The following is a 7740-nucleotide window of genomic DNA, read 5'->3' on the forward strand; positions in this document are numbered from 1 at the left end:
TACGCCTGGCCGATTTCTAGGATATATTGTTAAGTGAAAAAGAACAACTTAAAAAAGATAATCTATAGTATTCCACCTTTTGCTTAAGAAAGAAAGAGAAAGAAGAAAATATACAGTACCTTATCTGCATATTTGAAAAATAAACAGAAAGGATAAACCTGAAACTAATGAGATAAGTTACCTTTTGGATGTGGTTGGAATGAAGGATTGAAGGAATGGATATGACACTTCCCTGAATATATCTTTTTCCATAGTCCTGAATTTCACATTTAAAAAAAAAGGCTGGGCGTGTGGCTGACGCCTGTAATTCCAGCACTTTGGGAGGCCGAGGAGGGTGGATCATGAGGTCAGGAGATCAAGACCATACTGGCTAACACGGTGAAACCCCATCTCTACTAAAAATACAAAAAATTAGCTGGGTGTGGTGGCGTGTACTTGTGGTCCCAGCTACTTGAGAGGCAAGTAGAATCGCTTGCTGAGGCAAGAGAATCACTTGAACCCGGGAGACAGAGGTTGTAGTGAGCTGAGATCGTGCCACTGCATTCCAGCCTGGGCAACAGAGTGACTCTGACTCAAAAAAAAAAAAAAAAAAAAAAGATGGGAAACCTTCTAAAATTGAACATCAGTTTAATTAAATAACACCAGTCCAACAATAACATAGTTCAATGGTAGTTACTACAGTATATTAACTGTCATTGCATAAAGTATAAACTTTGCTGTTAGCTCTTCAGTCCTCAAATCTCTAAGTAAACAACAGAGACACCTGGTGATCAGTAACTGTCATCTCACTTCTTTCAAAGTTAGCTGGTGATTGGTCATTGTTCTTACCTTATTCAGTTATAGCCAGTTACTCACCTGACATTTTATAAAAATGAATAATCGGCTGACGCCCTTTCCAGCCTGAGCCCACCTTCACACAGGTGAATTAAAAAAAAAAAAAAAAAAAGATAATCAGGCTCAAAAAAAAAAAAAAGAAAATGAAAAACATGCTATTACTATACTTTAAATTATAAGAGAAGAAGGCAAGCAGTATTTGAACTATTTATAATGAGTTTTTTTTCCAATAAGACTTTAGCACTCATTATTCTTAATTTTTTTTTTTTTTTTGAGACGGAGGTTCGCTGTTGTTACCCAGACTGGAGTACAATGGCACGATCTTGGCTCACCGCAACCTCCGCCTTCCAGGTTCAAGCTATTCTCCTGCCTCAGCCTCCTGAGTAGCTGGGATTACAGGCATGCGCCACCATGCCCAGCTAATTTTTTGTATTTTTAGTAGAGACGGGGTTTCACCTTGTTGACCAGGATGGTCTCGATCTCTTGACCTCGTGATCCACCCGCTTCGGCCTCCCAAAGTGCTGGGATTATAGGCGTGAGCCACCGCGCCCGGCCTCTTGATGAGTTTTTAACAAAGAAATGAAGAACTTTAATCCTCAATGTTTCTAATGTTTTAAATTGCAGTGTACCAAATAAATATTAGTTTTACTATCTTAAAAATTTTTTTTGAGATGGAGTTTCACTCTTTGTTGCCCAGGCTGGAGTGCAATGGCACGATCTCAGCTCACCGCAACCTCCGTCTCTCAGGTTCAAGTGATTTTCCTGCCTCAGCTTCCTGAGTAGCTGGGATTATAGGCATTTGCCACCATGCCCAGCTAATTTTGTATTTTTAGTGGAGACAGGGTTTCTCCATGTTGGTCAGGCTGGTCTCGAACTCCCGACCTCAGGTGATTCACCTGCCTCAGCCTCCAAAGTGCTGGGATTACAGGCATGAGCCACCGTGCCTGGCCCTATTTTTAATTTTTTATGCATTTATAACCAACAGTAAGAGACTGTTTAATATTTTCACAACATTTTTTTGAAGGTCATAGAACAACGGCAACATTAACATTGATTACTAAGATCACTTTGCATGGTTTCCACTTGCACACTTTGTGTGTGTGTGTGTGAGATGGAGTCTCACTCCATTGCCCAAGCTGGAGTGCAGTGGAGTGATCTTGTCTCACTGCAGCCTCTGCCAGATTCAAGTAATTCTCTTGCCTCAGTCTCCTAAGTAGCTGGGATTACAGGCACCCATCACCACCCCTGACTAATTTTTGTTTTGTTTTGTTTCATTTTTATTTATTTATTTATTTTTATTTATTTGAGATGGAGTTTCGCTGTTGTTACCCAGACTGGAGTGCAATGGTGCGATCTTGGCTCACCGTAACCTCTGCCTCCTGGGTTCAGGCAATTCTCCTGCCTCAGCCTCCTGAGTTGCTGGGACTACAGGCTCGCACCACCATGCCCAGCTAATTTTTTGTATTTTTAATAGAGATGGGGTTTCACCATGTTGACCAGGATGGTCTCGATCTCTTGACCTTGTGATCCACTCGCCTCAGCCTCCCAACGTGCTGGGATTACAGGGGTGAGCCACCGCGTCCGGCGTTTGTTTTATTTTGAGACAGAGTTTCATTCTTGTTGCCCAAGCTGGAGTACAATGGTGTAGTCTCAGCTCACTGCAACCTCTGCCTCCTGGGTTCAAGCAATTCTCTTGCCTCAGCCTCCCAAGTAGCTAGGATTACAGGTACCTGCCACCATGCTCAGCTCAACTTTTGTATTTTTAGTAGGAATAGGGTTTCACCATGTGATCCAGCCTGGTCTTGAACTCCTGATCTCAGATGATCCGCCTGCCTCAGCCTCCCAAAGTGCTGGGATTACAGTCATGAGCCATGGTGCCCTGACAATTTTTGTATTTTTAGTAGAGACGAGTTTTCACCATGTTGGTCAGGCTGTTCTTGAATTCCTGATCTTAGGTGATCTGCCTCCCTCGGCCTCCCAAAGTTCTGGGATTACAGGCATGAGCCACTGCTCCTGACCAGCACACTTATTTTTTATGGTCCCAGACTATTGTGCAGAGCTAGAACTGCCAGCATTCTAAAAATTATTGAATCTAATTAGTACACTTCTTTTTTAAAGAGACATAGGTTAGCAATTCTGAAGCCACTTTCTGTACAACCTAGGATTGAGCAAGTAAATAAATATGTGTGAACAATGACATAATTCTCACTATTGGAAAAGGGTGTTAAAAATACAGAATAGGGAATGGATAGAATTCTGCTTTACTAGATTAGAATTGGAGACATTGAAGGTGAACTTAAGGATAGATAAATGGATACAGATAGCTATGTACACGTAGATGTATGTACATTTCTCAGCACTATCTGCTGAGAAGGCCTAGAAGCCATTATATTACCTCACACTCTGGTCTTGGTTTCTAATACCAATAAAAGGAACTAGCCAGGCATGGTGGCTCATACCTGTATTCCCAGCACTTTGGGAGGCTCAGGTGGATCACTTGAGCCCGGGAGTTGGAGACCAGTCTGAGCAACATGGCAAAACCCCATTTCTACAAAAAATACAAAAATTAGCCAGGCATGGTGGCACATGCCTGTGGTCTCAGCTACTTGGGAGGCTGAGGTGGGAAGATCACCTGAACCCAGGGAGGTTGAGGCTGCAGTGAGCCATGAACAGGCCACTGCACCCTAGCCTGGGACAATATAAGGGGAGCCTAGAATGTCTCATTGTGCTAGAAAGTAAGAAGGAAGTGCTCAAACAATTATGTGGCCATGTCAAAGAAACACAGGAGACAGTTTGAAGGAGATCCTAATGATCATATTTGTGATAAACAATATCAAAATAAAAATGATGATAATAACAGGTAATGTCTAGTGAGAATATACATTAAATATAGTAAGAAACTGAGTCCACACTGATATAACTGCCTGAATAAATAAATAGGGAGACAGAAAATTCCTTTTTTTTTTTGAGACAGAGTCTCCTCTGTCACCCAGGGTGGAGTGCAGTGGCACAATCTTGGCTCACTACAACCTCACCTCCTTGGGTTCAGGTGAATCTCCTGCCTCAGCCTCCCAAGTAGCTGGGATTACTGGTGTGAGCCACTATGCCAGGCTTTTAAAAAAAAAATTTTTTTTTTCAGTTGGGACTGTGTCACTATGTTGGCCAAGCTGGTCTCAAACTCCTGACCCTCTTGCCTCAGCCTCCCAAAGTGCAGGGATTACAGGCATGAACCACTGTGCCTGGCCAAGAGATGGAAAATTTCTTCCACTAGAAAACCAAAAATAAGTGTAGAATAAAAAATTAGAAACTCACCATAGTATTAATAACAGATGCAGAAAAAAATCAGCAATGGACACTAAAACTAGTATGTGAAAGTGTGAGGGGTTACAGAATTATTACTATTGTTTATTTATTTATTTATTTTATTATTATTTTTTTTGAGACAGAGTTTCGCTCTTGTTACCCAGGCTGGAGTGCAATGGCGTGATCTCGGCTCACCTCAACCTCTGCCTCCTGGGTTCAGGCAATTCTCCTGCCTCAGCCTCCTGAGTAGCTGGGATTACAGGCACGTGCCACCATGCCCAGCTAATTTTTTGTATTTTTAGTAGAGACGGGGTTTCACCATGTTGACCAGGATGGTGTCGATCTCTTGACCTTGTGATCCATCTGCCTCGGCCTCCCAAAGTGCTTGGATTACAGGCTTGAGCCACCGCACCCGGCCCAATTATTACTATTATTATTATTACTTTTTGAGACGGAGTCTCGATTTGTCCCCCAGGTTGGAGTACAGTGGTGCCATCTTGGCTCACTGCAACCTCTGCCTCCCAAGTTCAAGCATTTCTCCTGCCTCAGGCTCCTGAGTAGCTGGGATTACAGGTGTGTGTGCTACCATGCCCAGCTAATATTTTTATTTTTAGTAGAGACGTGGTTTTGCCATGTTGGTCTGGCTGGTCTCAAACTCCTGACCTTGTGATCTGCCTGCCTTGGCCTCCCAAAGTGCTGGGATTACAGGTGTGAGCCACCGCACCTGGCTATTATTATTTTTTAAACACAGGGTTGGCCAGGTGTGGTGGCTGATTCCTGTAATACCAGCAGTTTGGGCGGCTGAGGTGGGAAAATCACTTAAGGTCAGGAGTTCAAGACCAGCCTGACCAAATGGTGAAACCCTGTCTCTACTGAAAATATAAAAATTAGTCGGGCATGGTGGTGCACGCCTGTAATCACAGCTACTTCGGAGGCTGAGGCAGGAGAATCACTTGAACCCAGGAGATGGCACTTGCAGTGAGCCAAGATTAAATAAAAATTAATTCAATTAAGATCAGTTTAGGCCGGGCGCCGTGGCTCACGCCTATAATCCCAGCACTTCAGGAGGCCGAGGTGGGTGGATCACGAGGTCAAGAGATTGAGACCATCCTGGTCAACATGGTGAAATCCCATCTCTACTAAAAAAACAAAAATTAGCTGGGCATGGTGGTGCGTGCCTATAGTCCCAGCTACTCGGGAGGCTGAGGCAGGAGAATTGCTTGAACCCAGGAGGCGGAGGTTGTGGTGAGCTGAGATCTTGCCATTGCACTCCAGTCTGGCTAACAACAGCGAAACTCCATCTCAAAAAAAAAAAAAAAAAAAAAAGGTCAGTTTAATGGGTCACACTCAATATTTTATTTCATTTATTTGTATTTTTTTTGAGCCAGTCTCCCTTTGTGGCCCAGGCTGGAGTGCACTGGCACAACCTCGGCTCACTGCAACCTCCATTTCGGCTCCCAAAGTGCTGGGATTTCGGGGAGGAGCCGCCACCTCCATCCTTAGGTTAACTTTGCATGTCAGTCTTGAGATCACCTTTGAACATCATGCTTGTACTTTCTTAATCAAACATTTACAGAACAGCTTTTAAAGTGAAGTAGAAATAACCAATGGCTATTATGTGCTAGGTATTGCATATGCATTATCTCATTTAATTCTCAAAACACTATGACATAGGTATTATTATTATTTTTTTGTTAGAAATTGAGCAACTGGGGTATAGTAAATTAAGTAACTTGCTCCAGGTTATTCAGCCAGTAAGCAAGGTCAAGCCAGGTGGCCTGTGCCTGTAGTCTCAGCTACTTGGGAGGCTGAGATGAGACATTGCTTGAACCCAGGAGTTCAAGCCCAACCTGGGCAATATAATAAGGTTCCATCTTTAATAAATAAAATAAAAATATTTTTAAAAAGTAAGCAGGGTCAAAGGACGCTAATAAGACCTCAAAACCAATCACGTCAACGGCTGTGTTGCATTTTCCCAATGTCTCAGGCTCATTTTTCTCATCTGTACCAATTCCACAGAATTACAAGGTTCAAATGAGATAAAATATGCAGGAGTTTTTTATAACCTATGAAGCACATCGCAAAATGGCATATATAATTTTTTTCTCCCCGAGATGGAGTTTCCCTCTTGTTGCCCAGGCTGGAGTGCAAAGGTGCAATCTCGGCTCAAACCAACCTCCACCTCCTGGGTTCAGGTGATTCTTCTATCTCAGCCTCCCGAGTAGCTGGGATTACAGGTGCCTGCCACCTACGTCCGGCTACATTTTTATATTTTTAGTAGAGATGGTGTTTCATCATGTTAGAGAGGATGGTCTGGAACGCCTGACCTCCGGTGATCCACCTGCCTCTGTCTCTCAAAGTTTTGGGATTACAGGCGTGAGCCACCGCAACGGGCCATGATTTGTTTTTTTTTTTTTGGAGACAGAGTCTCGCACTGTCGCCCAGGCTGTAGTGCAGTGGCGTGATCTCAGCTCACTGCAATCTCCGCCTCCCGGGTTTCACCATGTTGGCCAGGATGGCCTCGATATCCTGACCTTGTGATCCGCACGCCTTGGCCTCCCAAAGTGCTGGGATTACAGACGTAAACCACCGCGCCTGGCCGATTTTTAAATATACAATTAAAATAGCTTATTTATAATAACAGGTAATAGCATGAATACATAACGTACATATTTCACAGCCACAAAATTCTGTTATTTAAAATCTTTTTATTGAAATGTAATGTATATGGCTTTCGCCTGCAATCTAAGCACTTTGGGAGGTTGAGGCGGGCGGATCACCTGAGGTCAGGAGTTCGAGACCAGCCTGGTCAACATGGCGAAACGCTGCATTTACTAAAAATACATAAATTTGTGGGACATGGTGGGCCGCACCTGTAATCCCTGCTACTTGGGAGGCTGAGGCAGGAAAATTGCCTGAACCCGGGAGGCGGAGGTTGCAGTGAGCCAAGATTAGGCCACTGCACTTCAGCCTGGGCGACAGAGCGAGACTCTATCTCAAAAAAAAAAAAAAAAAAAAAAAAGTAATGTATACGGTGTAAAGTTCATAAAGCATGCAGCTCGATTAATTTTTACAAAAGTAAAAACGGCCAAAAAAAAAAAAAATTAACCACTATCCAGGTCATAGAAAACATTACCAGTATCTCAGAAGCCTCCTTCTGGCAAATGGTATATGCTTTTAAGTTAAAGACCTGGATTCGAATGCTAACATTTGGACTTTCTTCTTGTGTGACTCTGGTAAATTATTTAACCTCTCTTGGTTTCGGCTAAGCCATCTGTGCAGTGAAAATAATATTACCTCATAAAATGATTGAATTGAAGGAGATCACATAACGTAAAACGTTACGTCTGGGATTACAGACGTAAGCCACGGCGTAAGCTAGCCTGCAATAAATTGCAATTATCAGGCAAATGTAATAGGCGGTCATCAACTCCCACTTCCTGCCTTTCTATCGCTCGTTTTCTAAAGTTACTCATTCCTATTCCGTTTCGCCTTTTTTTTTCGCTCCTCCTACTGCCGTAAATGGTCTACTAGAGCTGTCGTGAAATGCTCCTCCCCGACCTCCATGCGGCGAAAATGCAATCACGCTTGACGGCGCGAGGT

The sequence above is a fragment of the Callithrix jacchus genome, chromosome 12, assembly GCF_049354715.1.
Source record: "Callithrix jacchus isolate 240 chromosome 12, calJac240_pri, whole genome shotgun sequence".
Lineage (NCBI taxonomy): Eukaryota > Metazoa > Chordata > Mammalia > Primates > Cebidae > Callithrix > Callithrix jacchus.